Here is a 27,597-nt window from a genome sequence, read left to right as displayed (position 1 = left end):
GTAATGAATCTGGCTATTTTATGGTAAGTCTGTTGCAGTTTGTTTATAGTGGAGGCCTGGATATTGGTAAGAACTGGGGCAGCGTCTAAGAGGGAGGGGAGGAGGAGTGCCTGGCCCAGGGTAAGTCTAGATTCAGGGGTTAGGAATTTTTTGTTCTGATATAGCAGGCCTAGTTTCTGGTTTGTTTTTTTATACATTGGAGTATGTGTAGATTGAACTTGAGTTCGTCATCGATAATGACCCCTAGGAGTTTTGTGTGGGTGTCAGGTTGGATAGTTGTATTGTTAGAAGATGTAATAAAAAAGGAGGTTTTGTGATGAGAAAGAGAACGGGGAAGGAAAAGTAGGAGTTTGGTCTTTTTGGGATTTAGGATCAATAGGTTGTGAGAGAGCCATTGTTCAGTGGATAGTAGGGCCTGTTGGGTCAGGGAGTATAGTTCAGGAATGTTATTTGAGATGGATATAAGTGTGGAGTCGTCGGCATACTGAATAAAGGAGGATTCTTTGCATGAGGTGTAAAGATCATTGGTGAAGATGTTAAACAAAAGGGGTCCCAAGATGGAGCCTTGGGGAACACTAGTGGAGATGGGAAGGAAAGGTGAGGAGGATGAGAGCCATTTGACAGATTGTTCCCTGCCAGATAGGTAACTGTCAAACCAGGCAAATGCGGAGGGGGATAGGTGGAGATTTGCGAGTTTGGATAGTAGTAGAGGATGAGAGACAGTATCTAAGGCTTTGGAGAGATCTAGGAAGAGACAGGAAATTAGTTTATTGTTGTCTAGGGCCTCTGCAATGATATGAGTGAAGGAGAGGAGGGCAGTGGTGGTGCTGTGATGAGGACAAAATCCATGTTGGGTATGGGTAAGTAAGTGATGTGTGAGGAGGTGATTGAGAAGCTGTGAGTGAATACATTTTTGTAATATCTTGGAGAGGGAGGACAGAATGGCAATGGGTCGGTAGTTTGAGGGGTCAGTGGAGTTTCCACCTTTATGAAGAGGGATAGTGAAGAAAGATTTCCAAAGGGTGGGGACAGTTGATTCCAGAATAGATTGATTAATTAGTATAGATACAGGATAGGCAATTGAGTCAGCGGCAAGTTTGAGGAATGTAGGAGATAGATTGTCAGTGGAAGGAGAGCAAGGTTTTAGCTTGAGTAGTAGAGATTTGATGTAAGTAATGGGAACTGGCTCAAAAGAAAACAAAGTTGCGTTAATGGGACTTGGAGAGGTGGGTGTTGAAGTAGAGTTTGGCTTAGAGGTTACCAGATTTTGGATGGAAGAGATAAAGTGTTTATTGAGGAGGGTAGCTATTTCCTGAGAGGAAGAGTTAGGGTATGGGGAGGGATTAGAGGGCTTTCCAGGATAGAGGATGTTGTTGAGAGTTGACCAAAATTTTTAAGAATTGGATTTGTTGTTAAGCTGAGCAATGCTATAGTATAACTTTTTGTCATTAGTTGTATGTTTTTTTGCAAGGTTCCTCAGTTGCCTGTATTTTTGAAGAAAAGGTGGTTGTTTAGTTTTAGTCCAAGTTTTCCAAGCATGATCTCTTTGTTTCATAAGGGACCTAGTCTCTTTGGAGAGCCAGGGAGCATGGTTTGATTTTACTCCGATCTTCCTAGAGGGAGCTAAGGAGTTTAGAATATTCATGAAGATGCTATTGAAAGTGCTTTCAGCATCGTTTAGGGGGAGGTGTTTTAGAATGGACCAATCTATGTTGTGGAGAATGGCGTTAAATTGGGATGAATTGAAAGTCGTTAGTTTTCGACAGTCTTTGATAAGGTGGGGTTTGGAATATGGGAGTAGTGTCTTAAGATGGTGGTAGGGAGATGATCACTGAGGGAGTCAGGTAAGGTGGTGGGATTGTGGTATTGGTGGGGGGAATTGGTAAGGATCCAGTCTATGATGGAGCTGGAAGAGGAATTTTTATGGAAGCGAGTGGGAGATGTTATAAGTTGGTGGAAGTCGTGTAGGTGGATACTGAGTTGGGGGGAGTCAGCACCCTGGTCAAGATGAAGTCATAGAAACAATCAGAAAAGATAGTGAAAAACTAGCTTGAGAGACAAGGATATAACGTTTCTAAAGGTATAGTCACCAGAAATAAAATAAAAAGAAATAAAATATGAGCAGAAGTAAGCTTACAAAAGGACACTGGCCTCAAGCTACACAAGTAGATTTACTTGAAGGAAACCCAGTGCTGTATGGTTAAAATAAGCTACAATAGAGACGGGCTTTGCAGAGGGAGAGAGAGATATTATTAGCAGTTAAAAGCAGGGCAAAACATAAAAAAAAAAAACATTAATATGTAAGAGTCTGAAGACAGTAAAATAGGGCTGGTGCACTAGGAAAGGCAATTATGAGTGAGGCTAGAAATGAATTCAGCGAAGGGTAAAGTGCAGAACAGGAGAATATACACAGAAACAGTATGAGGATAGTGGGTAACCAAAGAGAAAGGATAGGAGCTGCTGGTGTCTGCTTTTCGTGGTGACTAGCAAGCAAAACACTGTAAATTCTTGTTGTGCTTATAAAGTCTAGCATTAATTAAAATATTAGCTTATGTAGTAGTTATTTACTGGGACACATAATTCAGTGGTTTTATTTTAAGCTTAAAATGGTGGCTTCTGGACCGATAGTTAGAGTTGCAGGGTATCTGTTAAGGTCCTCAAACCTGTGTTGCCTGTACTGTGGCCAGGAGAAAACTGCAGGGAAAAATCCACTAGGGCTATAAAAACAGAGAGGAGGGAGATTAGTTATGAGCAAGTAATTCAGGAAAAGAGCGAGAGACAAAAATACCATGGGTAGAGAGAAAAAAAGTAATACAGGTAGGCAGAGGCAGTATACCTAGTATTCATTTCCATTGTATGAGTGACTTACACACATATCTGGCTAAGAACACAGCAGTGTTTACACCTATGCATAAAGTAATGCAGAACAACAGTAGTTAACAATATAAATGCTTCTTTCATTTCATGTGCAAAGTAATCTATGAACAAGTGTAGAAATTAAGGGAATGCTCATCTTCAGATGAGTATGCTCTTCCAGGCTGCACAGCAACTTGGATTCCTCACCACATATACTTCTGTAGGATGCAGTGAGTTAATAACATGGACAGATCTAAATAGATTAATTACATCTTAGATCCTGATTCTGGAATGGCACCTTAGTCTCACCCTATCATTATTTAACCTGATGCTGAGCCATCCTTTGTGTCTCTGTATGGAGAGTCCTATGCCCAAGACATTCAAATGAATTGATGCAAACTTTGTGGACCTTAACAGCTTTAGTTTGTAACCCTGGTGTCTCATGAGGGGGCATGTGAATTGGGTACAGGAAGGATTGGTTTGGGAGTATGTTTTGTACCACAATCTGGATGCAAGATTTCTTAGTGTGCTGCCTATGAGAATTAAGTAGAGATTTTTAAGCATCTCAGCATAAGTTAATAATATGGTAGTGTGCTGCATAGTGTGAGAGTGCTGGTTACTGAATGGAATCTGTGGTGATAGCTCACCTTCTATTTGAATAAGTAGTTACATCTCTCACAGAGTGCTGTTATTGATGAATAACAACAGTGGATTATTGGTAAGCATGAGGCAGTTATAACACTACCTCATAATGCTAAGAGCAATCAGGCTGGCTGTAAAAGAGGTAAGAGCAAAGTGTGATTCCATACTGACTAGTGAGGGTCAAAAGTGCAAGGTAATGGCTAGAAGTGGAATGGATTGAACAACAGAACAAGATCGATAACACATACAAGGAACTTAAATAGTAACATAAATAGCAGTGGTCTTCAGTGTGTAGATTACAAGGTTAAAGATTATTGTTATTATCATTGCAAACATCATTTTGTTTTTTACAATTATATTAGCAATAATGCCATTAATCAGTTCAGCAGTATGGACTAAAATTATTTGCTAATGTATCATTTTATGTTTATGTGATAGTGTTATACAGAAACCATTAGCAGACCAGCAGAAATCTAAAATAAAAAGTTAAAAACCTTAGTTAATCTGGATTAGTTTTAGGCAAAATGTTTGTTGAACATCAATGGTTTTAATACTAGTAACAACACTAGAATAATATACCCCTGATATAAATAAATAAAGGCTATTTTCAACTTAACATAAATAGAAACACCCTAAAGTAGCCATAGACCAGGAATTAAGTGTAATATTAAACACAATTCCTGTTAGAAAAGGCACACAGACAATATGATGCCAAAATCACGATTTAAACAAGAAATTATTTAAAATGTTGTAATTCTATTCATTCACCACGTCGAATAATAATAAACCTCAGACAAGGAATTAAACATAAACTTAAGAATAATTCCTGTCAGAGATATTTCACAAACAAAATGGCACTCAAATCACAATTTAAATGAAAAAAAAATCATGAAAATGCTGTAAATGTGCTGAACGACCTCAAATATTCACAGCCCCAAAGAAAAAAAATAGCAAAACAGCATGCTTTCCTGTCAAAACTTTCAAAAGTAGCTTCTAATCAAAATAAATAGCATTCCAGATTATTTGCAGTTTTGGCAGCATGAGGCAGTGAGGGGGGGGACTGCACTAAAATGGCCTTAGTGCAGAAATTCAGTTAAACACTGAGAAATAGCTGTAAGACACTTTAAGGGTCAAAAACCAAGAAAGAGCGTAACATAACCAGCATAAGTCTTATACAAAAAGATAAATCACACTAAGAGTAAAAAAATTTAGTAAGAAAAAATAAACAAAACAGCAAACTACAATACTAAAGCACTGATAGAAAAAGGAAGAGGGAGGAAATAAAATCCAAGGAGGAGTTTCTTATCTGAGCTATGCAGCTGATATCACCCAGAGAGAGAGAAGCAGTATTCTAAGAGACTGCATGTAGCAGAAGAAAACAGAAAGGGCCCTATTTGAGAGTTTGAAGGGCTTCCCTGGTCTTGCCAGGTGATAGGTCCTTCACCCTTGTGGACAAGCCGTGGGAAGAGTTCTTTTCTTTCACAGACTGTCAGAGGGGAGGGTAGCAGGGCACTACTACACATATGTCAGTAAGGCAGTGTGTTCTGTGAGCATCTACTGTTGCACATGAATGGAATTTATACAACTGTATTTTATTTTAAACTGTCAGTGTTAAGTAAATGTGACTGTTAAGTCAAGCAAAGGCTGCAAAAAAATAAATAAATAAATAAAAAAGATGGATTGAGGTGACCAATTTTTATTTGGAGAAATCAGGAACAGAAAACAGTGGTGCAATCAAAGAGAAAAATGAGATTGTAATAGTGGTATTTAATGTGGCACACAGAGAGAAATAAATGGATGCAATTTCCTGTAGTGTTTTCCTAGATTTCAGAAAGCTTTGGAAATGATTGCCACCTTTTGTTGTGGCTAAAACTGGAGTAAGGCTACACCCCTCACATCACCTGTAACCCTTTCGATTCCCGCCCACGTTTCACCCATTTTGTGATGTTACTGTGACATCAGCAGACAGGAACACCCTCTTTTTCCATTCCTGATGCCTGCCTTCAGCCGATTTACTATGCTTTTCTGTAAAAAAACATAGTAAATCAGTCATTTTAACAAACTGTGATAGCTTCCTTTTTTGAAACAGGATACCAGAGTTTGTACAATGTTTTCTGGACTACCGGACAATCAATTTGATTTCTGGAGTGTCCGGAAAAAAAATGGATAGGTAGCCACCCTATTTGGAAATTTAGAGCATGGGGAAATGGGAAATAGTAATGTAAGAGACAGTCACAAAAGGTCAAAGGTAGAGTAAAAAAAAATGTCAAGAGAATGACATAACTAACTTTACGGTTAATATTTGGCTGGGGATAAGAAAAGACAAAAGAAACAATGAGAAAAATTATAAAAATAAATTGGAAGAAGAATTTATAAAAAATGAGTCTAACACACAAGATGCAGAAACTTAAACAAAGACGCTTAAAATCGTATTAGAACAACTTTAAAAAGCTTAATTGACAAAGCGGTATTAAGCAGTAACCAGCAAATTATAAATATCAGCACAGATACAAATCTAAGAAATAAATAGATAAGAAACCTTTAACAAGTGATTCACTTAAGGAAGAATGGAGAGACACCTAAAACATTGGAAATACAGACTAAAATTTGATAGAAATGTAAATGATAATCATTTTATTCATGAGTGGTATACATAGTCATTACACAAATGTGTTAAGGCAATCAGCATTACTCGCACACAAGTGCAGCTCTGCCAAGATTAATAGAGGCCATTTACACTTACACCTGATGGCCTTCAATTAATGTATTCAAATTAAGGAATAATAAGATGGTATTGAGAAATGAAGTAAGAGTTCATATGCTAATAAGCCCTCTTTATGCTGGTTTGCCATTCACAGTCACATTTTGATGAATTTCAGCATTGTCTATAGATATATTCTAAAAGGCAGAATCACCCCATTTCTATGTACTTTGCAACTGGCAAAGATCCTTTAGCTTGCTGATAGCTTAGCTATTTCTCAGTGTGAACTGCTTGTCTTGGACAAGCCAAGTCAAAACCACCTGTACTCTGTGGCAGTCACCTAGCAAGAAGGCAAAGATGTAGAGAGAGCATTTCTCATTATAATTTTGATAATCAGGAAATCCTTGATAGGCTTAGAGAGGACAGGGATAATGTAAGGGCTTTAGTAGCTTTAGTGAGACAAATGCCCAAAAGTAGGGACAATTTGTAAAGATAGCTCTCAGAAACATAGAAATCTGATAGAATAACAGTTTGCACATTGGCATTAATGTCCTGAAGAGTATGAAAAGTCTGAAATCCAACTGTCTGTCATCACTTTCCGACTTCAGTCTTTAATGATTAGCTACTGCTGTGCCAGAACACAACAGCGTATTACAGAGGTCCGGACTCCATACATATTTACAGTAACAACCTTTCACATTTGTGTAATGTACAACTGCATACCTGTAGTCACTTCATGTCCAAAATAATAATCCCCGTATGACTGAATACAGGAAATAGTCAAATGTGAATGGGAACACCCCTCACCATGGAGTATGGACTCTAACAACCCCACCCATAATATGTATAGCCAACAGAATAAGCTGCTGACAGGTGCCTAAGCACCTGCGCCTGTAAACACAGGTAAAAATTCATAATAGGGAGAAACCCCCTGCCCATGTGCTTCGTCTGACATTTGAACTCGACCAGGGAAGTTCCGCTCACCAGGCGGACAAGCCTAAACCCAGATCACTACATGAACACCCTAACAATCAAAGACCTGTATGTGCCAGGACTATAAGCCTTGGTGTTCTGCATATCCTTGGAGTGATTAACAATGCAGCTGGGGTCCACAGCAGTAGGCAATAGGGAATGTGTAATATGTAGTACTGCGTTTTTCCCAGCAGGAGAATGGATGCTTGTATTGTAAGTGAAGCGGTGAGGCATATGTTGATGTAGCTAAGTACTATGGGTATGCATATCAATGAGGCAGAACACCAATTGAATAGTGGTTCCGGCATCCGACCAATGTGAATGCAGTCCCGGTTGAACTACGACCACAGCACATATAAGTTTAAAGTGTAATGAATGCGTGTGTGCCGTAAACACATTTAAATATGTAAAGGTGAACGTGTGTTTCACATATGTCCATAAACCGAAATATAGATATGTAACTGTTACGGTCACAATTAGGAAAGGCCACGTAAGCACAAATATTTATTAAACACATGTAACCCACAATAAGGATATGCAACTGCGCCTGCGCGTGTGTAATCCGCTCACAGCATAGCAAATGAATGCTGTTTTCTCCACTTTATATATATATATGGCTCATACCTGTTAACCCCGTAAAGTAAGAAACCGGACAAAGCCATGAAAACAGCTGGTACAAATAGGGATAATGCCCTAACAAACATAGAAAGTGGATAGAATAACAGGTGTTTCACTAGCATGGATTCTCAGAAGGGTATGAAGTTGTAACCTCAAATGCTTTTGATTATTTTCCAACGTCAGTCTTTAATGATATGCCACTAATTTGCCAGATAGCCACAAGGTTATGAAAAATGGACCAAAGATAAGAGGCAAACATCTGTACATTCTGCAAAAATCTGTACAGTTGAAAGGTATGATATGGATATATATATCTGTGTATACACATATATCCACAGACTTAAACCAAAGAAATTTATGAAATGAGGAATGTACAGACATATATGGACATATGTATATATGTACATATATATATCTATACACACACGATACATTAATAGATATATACACAACAAACAAACATATGTCCTTGTAGATATAACACATGTACATAAATAGGTCACGGTATAGCTATTATGGATAGACAGACAGACATGCATGAAAGGTGAATACACTGCTGCTTTCCAAACCATTGGCCGGAAAGTACCAGTGTGACAGACTTGCAAGTTCTACACTTTAAACATGGATATAGGTGTCCTTTACAGGACCCCAAAAATTGATCCCGTATTAAGTGTGTCCAATAATCATCGATGCAAAGAAGTCACAGTTGCAACTACGATATAGCTGTACATGCAACAGTAGCAGGTGCAAGGGTAATAACACATGGGTCGATAGAATGTATGACGTACGACCTGATATCCGGAGTGCTTAAAAGTGTCTTCATACTTTATTATCGCTCACATTAAATATGTCTAATGAGTACTGTGGAGGGGTGTCAGGTATAGGAATCATGGGTATGCAGAAATGGGCCTAGGTGTTGGTTGGCACAGCTTTATTAGGTCTGCCCCAATGGGAGTGATCTATATACATATGTGGGTATAGCACACGCCTATATTCTCCAAAAAGGTTGAAACCATCTACTGGATATTGTGTAAACCATTGGGGGATGATGTAGGGACTTATATCAGTGTCATGTAGGCGATTATCATGGATGGATATGCATACGACCAAGATGGTAACCATACCTTCCAACCTTTCAGAATAAGACAGCTGGACAAAGGCATAGTACATGAAATACAAATAGGGACTATATTAAATATACCCCAGACAAAGTCAGAACATTGATAGAATAATGGCGTAGTCAGGAGTATGAATGTTATGAGGGTTATTAATCATGAAATACAAATGTCAGTCATTATTATCTAACTTCACAGTCCTTAATGCCTTGCCAGTAATTTACCAGAAAGGCACATTATTATGAAAAAATTAACAAAATCATAGGTCAAACCTTGGGACATTTACCCATAATGTGTAAAGGTGAGAGGTATGAAGGTAACCCGTCCTAAATAAATGTACAGAACTAGTGATACTAGGTGGACAGGTGAGAAGAAAGACGTCAGGACAAATGACAAAACATGTACAAGTCAAAAGCATGTACCTCGACAAATGTGAATGACAACGTATGCCCTGTGAAAGTCAATGTGGAAGGTTAATAGAATCAAACGAAATGTGTCCCTCAGGGTGTCATGCAGTGTCCCCGATACAGTGTCCAGTCCCCCATACTCACACGTGAGTTTTGCCACTGACAGAAAGCACAAATACTGGCGAACACATAAGGTACATGACAGAATAATAAGTGTGGATAAGCACCTGTTGGCCTTTGTGAGGAATACAACCCTCTGGGTGGGTGTGTCCTGCAATAGGAATGTAATGGCATCTGGCCTGTGATGCCGCCATATATTGTGTGTATTGGTATAAGAAAATGATATCCTGTATCAGAAACAGATACATGTCAGAGGAAACAGTATTATCGACTGCAAGATAACTCAGAAGGTATGAAAAGCACTGCAGTAGGAAGTTCAGTATTGACCGCAGGTATGTGCTGACATGTCAAATGACACAGCAGTCTATATAAAATACCTATAGGGCTGTCACCTATACAAATGATGACAGTGGGAGCTGCTCTGTAGAAATGCCAGACGTAGAAGGTCACAACATACCCACAGCCATGCATACACCACAAATAGACATAGCACACAGCAAAGCCTAGGCTATGATACACAAAGCCTCCTCCGTGTATGCGTAGAGTGAGAGTAGAGCAAGGAAAGATGTCTGCCAAGCTATTCAGCAAACTCCTGTAGGGGCATGTAAGACCGCCCATAACACGAACGTTGAACGGACAATGTTGGGATATGCAACATACCCCATTTGTATGTGAAAGCTATGCAAATGATGTAAATATGCAATACATGAAACAGTAAGCTGTCCATGCAAGAGCAGAGTTATGTGCAGAAATGTACCCGGATGTTAAGCGAGTAACGTTCTGCATGTTGCTAAATGGAGCAATGACAGCTGCAAATACAGTATGAATACAGTTGAAGAAGCATGCCAATGTCCAAATATAAGGCCAGTGGCATTATTGTCCATTGGATATCAATAAAACTGTAGTTGTCCTCCCCCGACCTCCGGTGTGGAAGCATAGCGCAGCGGCACGAGAATGCGCTGCACTTCAAAACAAGTCAAATATCTATAATATACATACAAAATGTAGGTTTAGTTAGATGTTAGTACGCCATGCAGATGAATGGCAAGCTGGAGACAACACGGCTACTGTGTACTGGCTGTTATGTGTGGAAGCGCTCTGTCAGAGATGTAACCAAGCATTTGTAGGCAATATTATGCAAGTGAGGCTGAGGATAGTGAATCACAATATGTCATGCTATATGGGCCAAGCCTCTACAGTGTAGTGTAGGATAAGGGGACTATTAGAGTAGAAGATAGGTGACAACATGAGTGTGTATGTATAAAACACTGTAATCTTACCGGAGCAGTGTCACATGTTTGCTGTCAGTACTCATCAGTGTAAGAGGCGTGTTATGATCTATCCTGGGGAAAGTCAGGAGACTGATGGTGTACACCATGGATACCACCGATGTTTCCTGCAAACCTGCCTACAGTGTGTCCATGCCTGTGCACACCAGTAAGCCCGAGTAAGCATGTGTGTGAGCGTGACAGCCCGTGTGCGCGCGTTGAAGAACAAGTAGGCTAGTGTACGAATGTTGAAGCCCGTGTAATGTCATGTATGCTAGTGTACGCATTTGTAAGCATGTATAAATGTGTACTACACACATCACACATGTACTGCACACTCAGAAACACATGCTGCCAATACTACAAACATCAGTGAAATGGCACATGGATGGAGAATACATCATCAGAATTAACAGTGTGTAAACTATGCTACATTGATGGTCATAGCTGCAATGCATCATGCCTGCTGATATACACCTAGAAGGATATCACACTTTGTGTTAACAACATTCTAACATCAATACAGTGGTATAAAGCCACCATGTGCATCAGCACCAGGTTAGTCTGATCCTGCATCAATGTTACACATCACAGGTGGTGGCACAGGTGACATCAGATGCACAGGGTGTGGTGTCACATTTCCAGAGCTGTCATTGAGCCATCCAATCTACACATAGGTATGTGTGTGTGTGTGTGTGTATGTGTGTGTGTGTGTGTGTGTGTGTGTGTGTGTGTGTGTGTGTGTGTGTGTGAGGGACAATGGTTATTGCATGGCCCAATGGTGATGCAATGGGTGTGTGTATGTGATAGCCCTAGCTGTTTGTGGTAAGTGTGTGTGTCTGCATATACACAGGTACAGCATGTGTCAGCCATATACAGGAGGTTGTGGGACCGTCACAGACCGTACCTGCCAGGCTGTACAGATCGCCATTACTGGCCATGGACACCCCTCCATGCATCCAACACTAACCCATTCCTGCACTTGTCAGTGTATACACTTACAGTCCTGGGATTTGTACCACAACCTGTGGATAAACGGGAGTCAGTAATGTTAACCTGAGTTGCATAGTATTGTCAGTTAATGCATACGTATATGAGCCATACTCACCCTCCAAAGTAATAACTACTGCTGACTGTTGCCGAGATGTTCACACGACCATTCAAAGGTGCTGTACTAACATTGTTTCCAATGCCCCTTGTAATACCCAGCAACACAATAACCGGTCACTACACAAGTATAACCCAGGATCACTACAGCACACAGTATGTGCACTATCACAGAGCCATAGCAGATGTACATACATCCAAGGTGATCACGTACAGATAATGCAGCACATTCAAGAGTGATAATCTCAACATACATATCTATATACAATATATATATATATATATATATATATATATATATATATATGTATATGTGTGTGTGTGTGTGTGTGTGTGTGTGTGTGTGTGTAGATAGATTTATACAGACACACAACACACTTGGCAGGGTTGGGAGCAGAACACAGACGTAACCACTGTACCGCACAACAGCATTACGCAGTTACAGAATGCGCTACCGTGATTAATAGATCACAGCATTCACACAGGCATATGTCTAGCCTGCAGACAGCAGCATCAAAGGCAAAGACGCTGCACAGATGTTATGGAGAGTGAATACTGTAAAAGCAATGTACTGTTGTCATGCAGCTGGAAACACACACACACACACACTTGGCAGGGCTGGGAATTGAACATACACCTACCTACCCTATCACACTACAGCATGACACATTTACAGAACGCGCTACCGAGATTACTGAACACAGCAGTCCCAGAGGCATACTTCTAGGTGTGTGTCATCATCCGCAAAGGTAAAGGTGCCGGTAAGAAATATCTGTAGTGTCAGGCGTCTAAAAGCATGACTGAGTCCCCAGGCGGACGGGAGCATGCACGCACAAACACACTTGGCAGGCCTGGGAGTCGAACATACACCTACCTACCCTATCACACTACAGCATGACGCATTTACAGAACGCGCTACTGAGATTACTGAACACAGCAGTCCCAGAGGCATACTTCTAGGCACGTGTCATCATCCGCAAAGGCAAAGGCAACTGTAGGAAATATCTGTGGTGTGAGGTGTCTAAAAGCATGACCGAGTCCCCAGGCAGATGGGAGCATGAGCGCAGACACACACACACACACACACACACACACACACACACACACACACACACACTTGGCAGGCCTGGGAGTCGAACATACACCTACTTACCCTATCACACTATAGCATGATGCATTTACAGAACGCGCTACCGAGATTACTGAACACAGCAGTCCCAGAGGCATACTTCTAGGCGCGTGTCATCATCCACAAAGGCAAAGGCGCTGGTAGGAAATATCTGTAGTGTGAGGAGTCTAAAAGCATGACTGAGTCCCCAGGTGGACGGGAGCATGCGTGCGCACACACACACACACACACACACACACACACACACACACACACACACACACACACACACGCTTGGCAGGCCTGGGAGTCGAACATACACCTACCTACCCTATCACACTACAGCATGACGCATTTACAGAATGCGCTACCGAGATTACTGAACACAGCAGTCCCAGAGGCATACTTCTAGGCGTGTGTCATCATCCGCAAAGGCAAAGCCGCCGGTAGGTAATATCTGTGGTGTGAGGCATCTAAAAGCATGACTGAGTCCCCAGGCAGATGGGAGCATGCTCGCACACACACACACACACACACACACACACACACACACACACACACACACACACACACACACACACACACAGGCCTGGGGAGTCGAACATACACCTACCTACCCTATCACACTACAGCATGACGCATTTACACACACACACACACACACAAACACACACACACACACACACACACTTGGCAGGCCTGGGAGTCGAACATACACCTACCTACCCTATCACACTACAGCATGACGCATTTACGGAATGCGCTACCAAGATTACTGAACACAGCAGTCCCAGAGGCATACTTCTGGGTGTGTGTCATCATCCGCAAAGGCAAAGATGCTGGTAGGAAATATCTGTGGTGTGAGGCGTCTAAAAGCATGACTGAGTCCCCAGGCGGCCGGGAGCATGCGCGCGCACACACACACACACACACACACACACACACACACACACACACACACACACACACACACACACACACACACACTTGGCAGGGCTGGGAGTCGAACATACACCTACCTACCCTATCACACTACAGCATGACACATTTACAGAATGCGCTACCGAGATTACTGAACACAACACTCCCAGAGGCATACTTCTAGGTGCGTGTCATCATCCGCAAAGACAGGGACGCCGTCAGGGGTTGTATAGAGAGTGATCAGTCTGAAAGCATACAGACATATTACTGTCCCACAGTAGACGTAGACAAACACATGGCATTGGTGTGATCGGGGCAATTAAAGATTTACAGAGCACTACAACAACAATACATAGATATGGGACGCACCACAGACAGTACACCCTTCAAGATAGTCGACCAGTGTGTACTCAGTAGGCATCCATCGTGATGTTGAAAATTGACATCTGTTGCCTGGAAGACCACCATCATTATACAGGATGTCAACGGCCATGCCCATGCCAGAGGGACATCACCGACACAAGGTGTCACTGGCCATGGCCACACATTTAGTAATACATGTCCGTTCAGACTGTAATGTGTGTCGATCTACACAACAGCATACTGGGTATGCTCACACACTTAGAAGTTGCAAAGGGCCGTCATGCATGCAGACGGAGTCTAAACATGCAAGGGCTCGGTTTAGACTGTCCTGTGTGTCCATCTACACAACAGCATACTGGGCATGCTCACACACTTAGCAGTTGCAAAGGGCCATCTTGCATGCAGATGGAGTCTAAACACGGAAGGGCACAGTAAGGTATAACTGTCCCCACGCACAGACCGGACACTCACATGCAGTGACCAGTACACACTCAGGTGCCATCACAGCTGTCACAGGTGCAGATCACAGACGTACACACCGCAGTCTACACTGTAGCCCTCAAGACATCACCATGTCGTTGGTGCAGCAATACACAGCCATACATTACCACAACACCATGTGACACATGACCAGTGGACTGTACAGAGGTCTACAGCAACTGTGCAGAGTACACATGTACTGACAGGGTTCCAACAGGTGTTATGCATTGCAATGATACCACTATACATGACCAGGTCAGCTCAAGACATACCAGGGGCCCTGGGTCTTACACAGCTGTGACAGATGAGTGTTGCTGTACACCAACGAACGCACATGTTTGGATATGTCATACATGTGATTGCAGTGGATGTGTGCATGGAGCACACACAACACATATGTACATAGCATAGCTTTTGCTGTCCCCCATGCAGAAAAGTGGCTTAAGCAATCATACACACACAAATGGAAGGTGGGTCCATGTCTGTTGAATGCTTACAGTACAGGAGGTAGCAATGTTGACCGAGGACACATTCCCCTGTACTAGTCGTCCATGACACCCGTGATATCATACAACAGTCCATGTGTTATGTACGTCAACACACATGTCCACCAATAGCAATGCATACAAACATGGCTACAGGAGATGCATGTAGGACCAACACACATGTACAATATGTACTGTGCATGCAGCAACCATGCATGTGCAGTGGCTGATGTCTGTAACTCATCTGTGCCTAAATACAACATGCAGTCGCAATGCAGCCCCATCATTGACACCTGTATATGGTGACATACTGACAGTACGGTTGGTTGTACATCACGTATGGAGGGATGTGTGTACATAAAGTGGTGATCCACCTGTGTAGAGGATGTTTGCTGGGGATGGCTCAGAGGTGTGTCACACGCCATCCTACCATGACATGTGCAAAGAGTACGCTATGTCACTGTTACTTGACAGTGATGACATAACACTTACACAGCGGTCGGGTGTTACCAACTGTACGTCACATGACACCTGTAACACTTACATCCTCCCATGTGCATATAGCAGCACAATTGCCAGACATAGCATTGGTACACATAATGCGGACAATACCGCTGCATGTCTGTCAAACGTCTCATCATATGGCAGGTGTATCATTCTCAGCACTGACATGTGTGTCCGCTTGTGTGACCACATATGCCACATATGGTGGGGATTACATCCCAATTTTTACACACCCCTGTACATCGTTGTAGGATCTGTACATACTGTAGTGTGGAAAGCATGACGTCGGCAGGTGTGGTGCATCACACACATCGGCTATCCATATATACATTTGTGATCACCACAGTGTGTGTGTGTATGTATGTATGGCTATCTGGTGCTTGGTGTGAGGGTGCATGCTACCATACAGTGAAAACAGGATCACCAACCCCTCAAGGTGATGCAGTCTGCTACCCTGTTGATGCCATCGGTCCCAGCCGTACTGGCTACCTGTGCATGTTCCTTCTCTGTGTCACATCGTGTGGGTGCAAAGTACTGTGAGGGTGATGACCACATAGGCAAGGGTCCTCACCTCAACACTACAGGGTGTGCGTTATAGTGTTGTAGCCCTCATGAATGTCAGCATGTTCCTGTAATGTGACAGGGTATTACTGCTACACAGTGTGGCCTCATACTATCAAGTGGCCTCTAACGTCATCATTGGCCAGACCGCTGTGTACAACCCCTGCACCATGTCATCATACCTGTAATATTTCCTGGTATGTATGTCACATCTCTGGCCACTGTAGCCTGTTCAACTGACCACATGCTTCAGGTGCAGTATATGTGTGGACATCTGTGTCATGTTACACTTTCCAACAGTCAGGTTGAGGGTATGTTTAGCATGCTGATATTGCCATATGTGCCTGTGAGTACTCCACAGTTACACCTGGGGGACTGCAAACACTGCTACCTGTCGACACATGCCAGTACACCATTGGAGGGAACCAGGGCATCATTACCAACTTTCTGTTACTGTTGTAACCGAGACACATACTGTGAACATATCACAATGCATGTTGCGCCTGTACTACATGGTATGTCTGGTGCATGTCGACAGTGCACAACTGATGTCATATACACATCTCTCATGATTCACACACAACCAATGCAACATACACTTCCCTCACTATGCATACACAAGTAATGTAAGATACACTTCTCACTATTCTGTTCACACTGTGCATCAAACCATTTGAGCATATCCCTGCACCGATGGTGTGGATGACAGGGATGTGGCACAGGCTTCATCATATGCACAGGGTGATAATGTTTGCTAGGGGCATAGGCTGCACCAATGGATGACATCATGTGTGTGGGTAAGGGCCGGTGATTTGATTGGACATGTCTGTTCAGTATGCATGTGGGTGTTGTAAAGCCCTACAATTGTGTTTGCTGTGTGCGTGTATGTGTGCACACAGTTCTGTCATTTGTGAGGCCTACACAAGGGTATTATCAACAGCTCTAGATTGTACAGACCAGGTTGTACAGCTCACTGTGTCTGGCCATGGCCACATGTCCTGTGCCTGCCAGGGGTTGCACAGGCACTACCAGGTGGAGGTACAGAATGGCTACTGTCCGATGACACATGGCCACTGGAACCGTGTCCCCACTGGGAATGTCCAGGGCCATGTCCACGTGGCCTGCTGTGTCCTTGTGTGGACAGGGCAGCACCAGCTGCACTGCTACTGCTACCGGCACTATGGGAGTGGCCATGTGAGGTGGCGTGCTCACGTTGACCTGCACTAGGTGGTGTAGCTGGCCTATGTCCATGTGGCCTACACCTCACCCCTACCAGATGTTCCAGCACAGACAGCTCACGCTCGTGGATTGCCATGCCACGGTCAAGGATTCTGACCATGTCACCCAATCAACTGTCCAGAACATCAGCAATCTGCTGTTGAGCACCCGCCAATGTCTGGATGTTGCTGTTTAGGGTATGGATATCAGCCCTCTGCCTTTCTCTGTTCTGCCGTTCAGCACATGCCTGTGCCGCCATTACAGTCTGGAACATGTGTCTGGTGATTCCAGCTGCTGCGCTATGTCCTGCAGGTGCATGTCTGCCAGAGGTCCTCCTACGAGCAGCACTGGCCACATGCCTGTGTGGCATATCTGCAGTCAGTACACTGACACCATGGTGTGGAGACACACCTTCTGTAGCCACCACACGTTCCTGTTCAACACTAACAGACACTGACTGTCCTTCCTCTATGACCACTGGTGATGCGGTATGTGTTGGCAGCTGAACTGTGTGCGGGGAAGAGGGGGACATAGCTGGGATGGCAACCATTGGCACAGATTCAGCCCCTGACAAACCTGCCTGTACCTCATGCATATGTTCATCACTGCTAGCATCTGTGGGGACACTAACATCAGATGGACCGCAGGAGGGTAACGCACCTACATCACCTGTGAATGCAAGGAAAGACTCTAAATTACAACACACCCACACAGACACACACACACACACACACACACACACACACACACACACACACACACACACACTGACACACACACACACACACACACACACACACACACACACACACACACACACACACACACACACACACACACACACACTGACACACCATGCATGTGATATGACAGATGGCATGCAGCATGCCTGTGATACAGCTGACAGCATGCGGCTCAGACATCAATAGTGTTTGTAAGCATACCCCCTGGAATACACACTACAGCAAGCAGGTATCATATCATTAGCCATGCAGTTCACACGATCATGGTATTATGCATACATCCCCGTGATACACCATGTGGACCAGAACAGGATAACAGTACACATAGCTGACATGACCTTGATATGTAATTTGCTGACGTGTGCATTAACATGCATACGTCTGACACAATGGTGTCCTGACACATGTACAGCATTGTACTGGGTATCACATTGTGGTGTTGTCCGTATGCCCTACAGATAGAATGCATGTTGAGCAAATGTGCATGGGCATGGTAGGGGACTGTGAGCAGTCTACATTGCTGTACAGTGTGAAGTTCAGACACTGCACATCTTATGAGGTAGATGTCAGCGACACCTCCACTAGCTGTGCACAGGCATGTAAGATGTGCAGTGTACCATCTCACCTGTACAATCGGTCTAGTAGGGCTGTAATTGGACCATGTGTGCACAAAGTGAGACAGGGTGTATCCACATCACAGCTACTGTGTGGCTACGTGTCTCTGGCCATCCCCCATGGCCATGTGTGCACATATGTTGGTCATATGTGTGTGATGGCCGTCTATCACATGTGTCTGTGTTGTCCCATATGACATACACCCAAAGATGTCGTTTATGTCACCATCCACAGGGCTATGCAGACAACAGGTCTATGTGTGGTATGTGTGGTATGGGTTATGGGAAAATGTGACAATATTGCAACCAAAACACTACGTGTCTGAGACATGTCGGATGGTATATCACAATGTGTGAACCCATTGCAGGGGCATATAACACAATGGTGACGCCTGTGGGCTGCCCATATCACTGCTCACTGTGTGGTACTGTTTTGTGTACCACACGATTTGTTCCACTGTATAGTACATATGCCTCCATTGTAGAACACCTCCACTGTTGTATGCACAGCTGGACACACATGTAGCAATGACAAATACTGTGATTTCATGTCTGTGTGTCATTTCATTTGTATATATTGCACATGGGTGGCCTGTGTGGATGATGGGTGATGCAACCTGTATTTCTTGTCTGGAATGAACATCATGTGTACAAGTATTAACTGGCCACATGGCGAATAGATCTATGCTTTGACATGCCTGATATCGATGACAGTCTCACCTGCAACTGACTCTTGTCTGTGCGGCACGCCAGAAGTACCTGTATTGGGGTGACAGCAGTATGAACGTTATCCATGACTGTATGACAGCCACAGGGTACACTGTGCAAGTTAACACATTCGACTGTACAATAGCATATAGTAAGCACATATGTGCATACCATACCTCTCAACCTCTTAGAACTATAAATCTGGACAAATCCTACTATGATGGGGGACAAATAGGGACAGATGTGAAATATTGCTATTACAAACATAGAAAGTTGCTAGAATGATGGGTTTGCATGCACATGGTTTTTACAAGGAATGTGCAGTCGTAAACGCAAATGTTTGTCATCATTTAATGACTCCAATCCTCAGCTATTTGCCAGAAAGGGACAGATATTAAGGGGAACACACCGACAATATGAGGCAGACATCTGGACATTCTGCAAATACCTGTACAGTTCAGAGGTATGGTGCATACACAGGGTATCATACTGTAGTATGCAGCATGTGTGTCCACATACCATGCATATGTTGTTACATTACATGATGTACAGTGACACATGGACGTACGTGGGATATACTGGCCATATGTTCAGTACTGACTTACCAGGCAACTCCAGGCTCATTGGTTGGGAGACACCCACCTCCACGATGGCAGCTAGTGTTTGTGGGAGCTGTTCCGAGGGTGTCCCCAGACTGGCCAGTAGCTCCTCTGTGTGTGTGTGTGTGTGTGTGTGTGTGTGAGTGGAGGCTGGGTTGGTGGCCCACCACCTGTTCCACCTTGTTCCCTGGTGATTGCAGTGGCACGCTGTTTTGCATGACATATCAAGTCCGTGCAGTGTCTGCGCACCTGCTGGTAGGTGCGGTTGTGGCCACCCACTTCGTTGACCCTCCTGCAAAGATCCTGCCACAGGTTGTCCTGCTGCTGTGCGTGCTGTGGCACATGGCTAAATAACACCTCATAGTTTTCATGGAGGTACGGGATTAGGACATCATCCTCTTGTCGGCTGTATGCCGGTAGGCATGTACGAGGCATTATCTGTAAGACATGATGAAGGTGACAGGTCACATTTTCAGACATGTACAGTGATACTGCTGCACATACATTTCTAGTACATCTGCTCAGTTATCTTTGCAAATCATCATGACACTAACACGACTGGCTTGTATGTGTCTCACACATGTAACACCCATTATACACTGGATATCATCTCCATATATGTGTGTCACCTCATTACAGTGTTCATACTGCATGTGACTGCTGTCTTCATGTGGGCATGTCTGTTTGCCTGCACTGGTGTTCTTACCTATCTGCACATGCCTGGATGTGTCCACGGTAATGCTGTTGACCTTGATGCTGTGTATATGTCACATATCGACACAGCCTTAATGGACTTAGGCAGTGACAATGCACCAAGTACGCATGGAAACCTGTACATGCATCTGTTTTGCCATAGACATCTACACTGCACTGTGCAGCTGTTCAACATCCTGCCACGGATCGCCTGTGTTGCACATGTGATAGACATGGGACAATGGCTAGTCGGACGTCATTCGCAGGTAAGGTTATCAGCTATAGCATGTACGGGCTGGATTTACTAGCTGTATCCGACACCCATTACGCCACCGCGGGGGGCATCAGTGACACATTACTGATCCAGACAGTTGATACTACATCTACCATACGGCCATCACACCATATACGACAGTGATGATATGTGCAGCTATGTGGACAGGGCTGCATGGTATGGTGGGAGTATGTCACAGGTGTGGCACAGAGATCTGCCCAGCATGTGGCCATCCTAGTTGTAGGACGGTGGTTGTCCATGATGTATGTCTTTCAGATCAGGCTATGGACATGTAGCATGTCCAACAGCATAGTGTGGCATATGTCTGTATGCAAGGTGGCTATCATGCTGCATACTGGAGGTGAGTATTGTGGAGGCTGGTATCAGCCATCCACGCATGGCCCTTACCCCTGGAAGGTGATGTGTTCCAATATTGGTCACACGGGTGCTGTGTATGCCTGTCCAATGATTTCCGTGCTCATGGATGCCACCCTGTCATGTCATGGGTACCTCGGATGACTACCTAAAGGGCCATGGAGATGTCTCCAGCTCAGGGAGGTGTACTGCACAACACCATCCCTAACACAGTGTCCATAATGTTGACCACAGCCTAGGTGGTACTTAATGGGTACAGGGATATTCCCCTAGCGGTGACATCACTGATATCATCCACCAGAATGTGTACATATGTCACACACCTCACACACACAGCCCATTCTGTATATTGTTCACAACACTCTGACAACTATTGCCCATAGGTCATGGCCATTCACATCCTCGCATACACAGATGGCTGACATTTGTCTGTGTGGTATGGGCTACAATGAAGGTGGGCTACAACACATTAACCCTGGTTTACTGTAGCTGACACCAGTGTGGTATGCACATGTCACTGTAGCACCTTTAGTAGTTGTGAGTCTGTCAACAGGCCACTGGTAAAACACTCCTTTGACATACGAAGGCATTTGTAGTCGAACATCCGTATTATCTTGTACATCTGTACTGCTAACATCTACATTGATAATGGTTCATGGACCTGCAGACCATACCCGGCAGTGTTCTGATGCGGTGCCACCAATCATGACTGTCTTCAGCACTTGTGGGTTGATATTATCCAACACCCTATCTTTATTGGATGGGCATGCTCGGCACTTGTTCAGAGCTTCTTGGCACGTTATGAACTACTGCTTAATATAGCACCCATTCCACACCAGTCCTCACAGGTACACTGTCTGTCCATACATTTCCAGCTTGCTTACAGTGCAACAGCTGTCGTACACACATCACTCACATATCTCGTGAGACATGGTGGTTTATATGGCATGTCCACCTGGCACGTACCAGTTATATACAGGCATGTCCAACTGGCATGTACCAGTGCTATTGCCTGTCTATATGATGACTATGTTGTACATGTGGCAATACAGCTATTGTCATGTACACAGTCAATGCACATCTCCCAACATACAACAGTACAGCCTGTGGGGGATGCACATATGCAGCCCTGCTGGGGGTTATACTCTCACCAACCCTGACTGCACCTGACAGTCATGTGGGGATGTGTAACATTCGCAACACACCCCACTCATCACATAGACCCACATGATCCCCACCACAGGCCACACATATGGAGATACCTTGTGCAGTACCCCTCCATACTCTGTGTAGGCACCAAGGGCAGTCCACATCACCAAACACAACCACACCATCTTATAGCCCACAGACACGTGCCCATCACATACAGCCAATAGGGTGTCATAACATACACAACACACCTGTCATAGGTGACTCTGTCAGCGGTCACACTGCTGTTCCACTCAGCAGGCTACACAGGGCGATAGTCACTTACATCCTGCTGTCGGGTAACTGGTTCTGCGACATAACGTATGCACCCATGCCACATCTCAGCAGGTATGATGTGACTGTCATTTTCCATGTTTATGTGACTGACGTTGTATCTCAGGGCACAGACTACGTGTGCAGGGACATGCAATAGCCCACCAGTCTTGTAGCCCTGATGGTGTGGTCCGAGCCCTGGGGAGCATTTTGCAGTCATCCGGACCTGTTACCACTGTACAAGTTGCCCATGCTTCTGCTGTCATTCCACAGGCATCTGGTATCTGTCCACTTTGACAGACCTGGTCAAACAACATGATGCTTTGGCACAGTTGACCTGCACCTGTCAGCCCTGGGAGTACAGATCACATGTTGGACTCTTGCTGCTTTTATACTGCCTGTCTTGCACAATGTCCAATAACAGTCACCACCAGAACGGGAACTGGCTAGCGAAACATGTGGTCCTGTAACACAATGCTTGACATCATCCTCTGTGATGCACGCAGGCAAGGCACACCTGATACTGCACCACTTCAATATCTCTGCCATGACTGGGACCTGCCTCTAGGCTCTGCAGAGCACACCTGCAATGACTGGTTATAGACAGACCGTACCTCTCAGACACATACCTGGACTGGCACACCCACCGCTGAGGTGTACCCATATTCCACTATGTTGTACACTTTTTGGTTACTTAGCACAATGCATCACAGGTGCTCCACGTGCAATTTACTGTGTCCGGAACTGCTATACACAGTGTTACAGGCTGCAGATTCAACATACCCCACGGTTAACAGACCTCATTTCATGGTGTACTGGACAGTTGGGCTCATACTGCTGCTACTGATGTGAGAGTGACAGTAACCCACACTTAACTGTGTTAGCCACACATGTACTGACACATTAGGCGTACGCTGTCTGTGAGTCATAACCTCCGCTCGGCTGGATCAACCCATACACACCACCTCCAGGACCAACAGTATCCTTAACATGGACACTACAAACATGTGACTGCTGTTCCACACCTGGGGTTATCCCCTCATTGGTGGTATCTGAACATATGCTACTCACCCTTGTTAGCCACATACCGGCACTACACACTTCACGGCATGCACAGTACAAGAGTACTACAACACCTACTACAGATGTCTTATGTCAGCGGTAGTTGACATCAAGACACACGTGCAGGTGGACAATGCACATACAAACACTGAGACATACCCCAGTGCACTTCATTAGCATGTACACGACAAAATGGATCATGCTATTCCACACAGAGCCATGATGGTACACAGCAGATAACAGACACCACTCTGGGGGTGCAGTTCCATGGACATACTTTACAACAAGTGGGGGCTGTTGCACAGTGGTGTACATTCCCATGGGTGGGGTAACTCACTGGTCAGCCTTGGTAGGGCCACGGGATCCCTCATCATATACTCCATAAGTAGCTGCATACACATTACTGTGACACATTCCGAGATGTACCACAAGGCATTATGGTGGTATGTCAGTAGTCATATGCAATACCCACATCTTCTCACACATACAACTGTCACTCTGCGACATGAAACAGAAACAGGTGATGTCGGCAACATGCTGTCTGATGGCTTCAATGCTAGCATTACACCTTCTCTCTCCCTACGGGGCCACAATCCTTGCAGGAACATTGCGGTGTCCCTGTGGTCCCACCTACACAGTACTGACCTGCACTCTATATGTCCTGGGACACTGGCCCCTTGTCACCCTACAACATCCCAGTCTGTGATGTCCACAAACCTCTGAACGACATGTCTCCCCACTGGGACACCATATTCAGTAATAGCCTTGTACCAGACATTGTGGCCCCTGACTGGCGCACAGCAACAGTTACACTCCACACAGGTGGTGCCACAATGCACGACTGGGACTATTGCCCTACACACCTGACTGGACTGTTCTGCATGGCTATAGGGCACATCATCATGGACATCATTTGCTGAGACTTTGTTGTGCTCCAGTCTTTTGATGCCAGACGGGTTGGTCTTGTTGGGGCCACAGCATGCCTCCTACACCTGGTGAACTCCTTTCATATAGTGACCAGAGTAGTTGATGATGACACGGGGGTCCACGCAACCTACATTGTCCTCTCGCTGGCTTTCAGCACCGTTCTCCATTCTGGTATTGACAACATACACATCCACCTGCACATCAAAACATATGTCTCAGGATGTTATGCAAAGTGGCTAATGAATGGGACACACACACTCTGAGGGTAGCATACCATATCACATACTGCATTTCAGTTACACTTGGCATACCACAGTCCTCAGTCATGGGGCCCTCATTTTCAGTACATGCTTCCCTGAGGTACTGCCTACCACAGAGGGACCTTCCCTGCCTAGCTTTATAGACCACTGCATACCAAGCGCTGTTGTTGGTCCACCAGCTGATACTGACCCCATCCATACGGGTGTCACTGTGACGGATACCTGATACAAACATCATGGCCTCAACCTGCATGACACTAGGTATGAACATCACCTTTGCAGTACACCATCCACCCACTAGGTGTTAGTCCCCTACATACATGTCGCATTGTACGTGTTCGTACTACACATGTATGTCGCACACACTCCTGTGACTACCACATTGCCACTGTGGCGTGGATATCCTTCTACATGTCCACACTTGTCTGTACTGGGTATGTAGCTGGTACATAGGCACTCATTGTACCTCTGAACACCAGACTTCTACACACATTCAAGGGTACAACACCCCGCTTAGGGTGTACCTTACACAACAGCTACAGCTTTACATAACAACATTAACACGACATGACGTTTATTGAGCTACGACAGTTAAAGTATGCGGCTGAAGTACAGACACCATGTCTGTACACATTTGTGGACTACATACTCAGGGGTGACCTCTGCTGCAAAGACAGAGCCCATGTCTGCAACTATGTTAATGGATATACTCTGCATACGCGACATAAACAATAGCCACTGTGAGCATCATGCTCATGGATATGTGCACACATGCATCAATGTGTGGGATGTGCTTGGGGGTTGCATTCCCAGACCGGACACTCATCATGCTTTGGAACAAGATTCCTATGTACATCACACAGGGACCCTCAGTAGCACTGTTCATGAGATACCTCACTTGGTGGATGGTGGACACATGTACACCAGGGATCACTGCAGTGGCTGTACTGTACAGAGATGCAGGTTACACATGGCTCTTCTCTTCACAGGACACTACCCTAGAGAGGTGCCACTGGTGTGAACACTGTAGTTGTTGTTACACATAGACTCGCCAGACTGCATGGTACCCCACTATGAACCTGTGAAGCTATTACATGTCCTTTGTGCATGGTTACTGGAGTAGCCCTTCCATTTAGATTAGTTGTCATGCTATTACAATGTCCCATGACTACAGGCCATATGTATCCTGTTATTGTACACGCCAATCATGTACTTGTTTGTCTGTCACATCTCTTCTGCTATTCTAGTATGGGAGAAATGTTTGCGTCCTTTGCAAATGAACAGAGTGGATTACATTATTTATTTCATCATAACTGTTTATAAATACATTAATTAACTACTACTCACATCACTATACAATACCTTTGGTATGCATAATATGCCTGTTCTCCTGTGTAGCATATCTGACATATCAACCTACTATACTATACATTACACATATTTTACATGGTATTCCATAATGCAAAACATACTTGCACAGCGGGACCGCCTTAGACATGTCATTGTCGTTATATGCCCATACACATGCGTACTGTTACTTTAAATCCACATATACTATCCCCTGCTATGGCACGTACTTGTTGGACATACCCTGCCACTGACTGCGGGTCATATGGCATTGTTCTGTTTAAAGCCCTCATGTTACATCCCTTGTGGTGTCTGTGCTGTTTACCTTGTGGCCCACTGCTGGACACACAACTTCTACAAGCGTTAGTATGATCAGCAAGACATCACTACATAAATACCATTTCCCACTTTATGCATTGCGGACACTTTTAATTACTGCAAACCAGGCTATACATGCACTGACATAAATTAATACAGAACATGCTATACATACAGTTACATACCGAGTGTTCTACATACCTTGATATCGTTCCGGTATTTCGTCTCTATCTCGCTCTTCTGTATCACTCTTTAAACTGTTTTATGGTATGAGCATACGGTTTACATATCTGGCAAGTTTTCCTTATATACGTCGATACCTGCAACATGTGGTTTACTGCCACCAATTGGTGTTCCTGTGTGACTAATTACGTGCAATTCAGCTGTGCAGCTACTCCATTCGCCAATTACACGGCAACAGTGGGGTATAATTGAATTCTCCATTTGGCGGTTGGCCATTTGCCCTACCTTCGGGGAGACGGCCTGTATTGTTTTTTGTTGTGTGCAATTGCAACTGCTATGTGTAGAGCCAAGTGTAGTTTGGAGTCATGTCCCCCGTGGATTGTGTGTGATGGCTTGAGTATGTGGTTCTACATGTGACTGTACCTGTCATCACACCCGTCTGATAACGGACTATTGCAAACAACACCTGTAACATCGCCGTTTGTTCCATTATACAACAGATACAATTTTGCATGGCGCCTTTAAATGTGTCTCTCACAAGGTATGTTAACGGTTCAGCAGATGTAATTGACTAACTGGATGTTTGT

This window comes from Protopterus annectens, chromosome 7.part0 (assembly GCF_019279795.1).
Source record: "Protopterus annectens isolate FY-2018-M chromosome 7.part0, PAN1.0, whole genome shotgun sequence".
Classification (NCBI taxonomy): Eukaryota; Metazoa; Chordata; order Ceratodontiformes; family Protopteridae; genus Protopterus; species Protopterus annectens.
The sequence above is the reverse complement of the archived record's forward strand: the minus strand, read 5'-3'. Positions refer to the sequence as shown.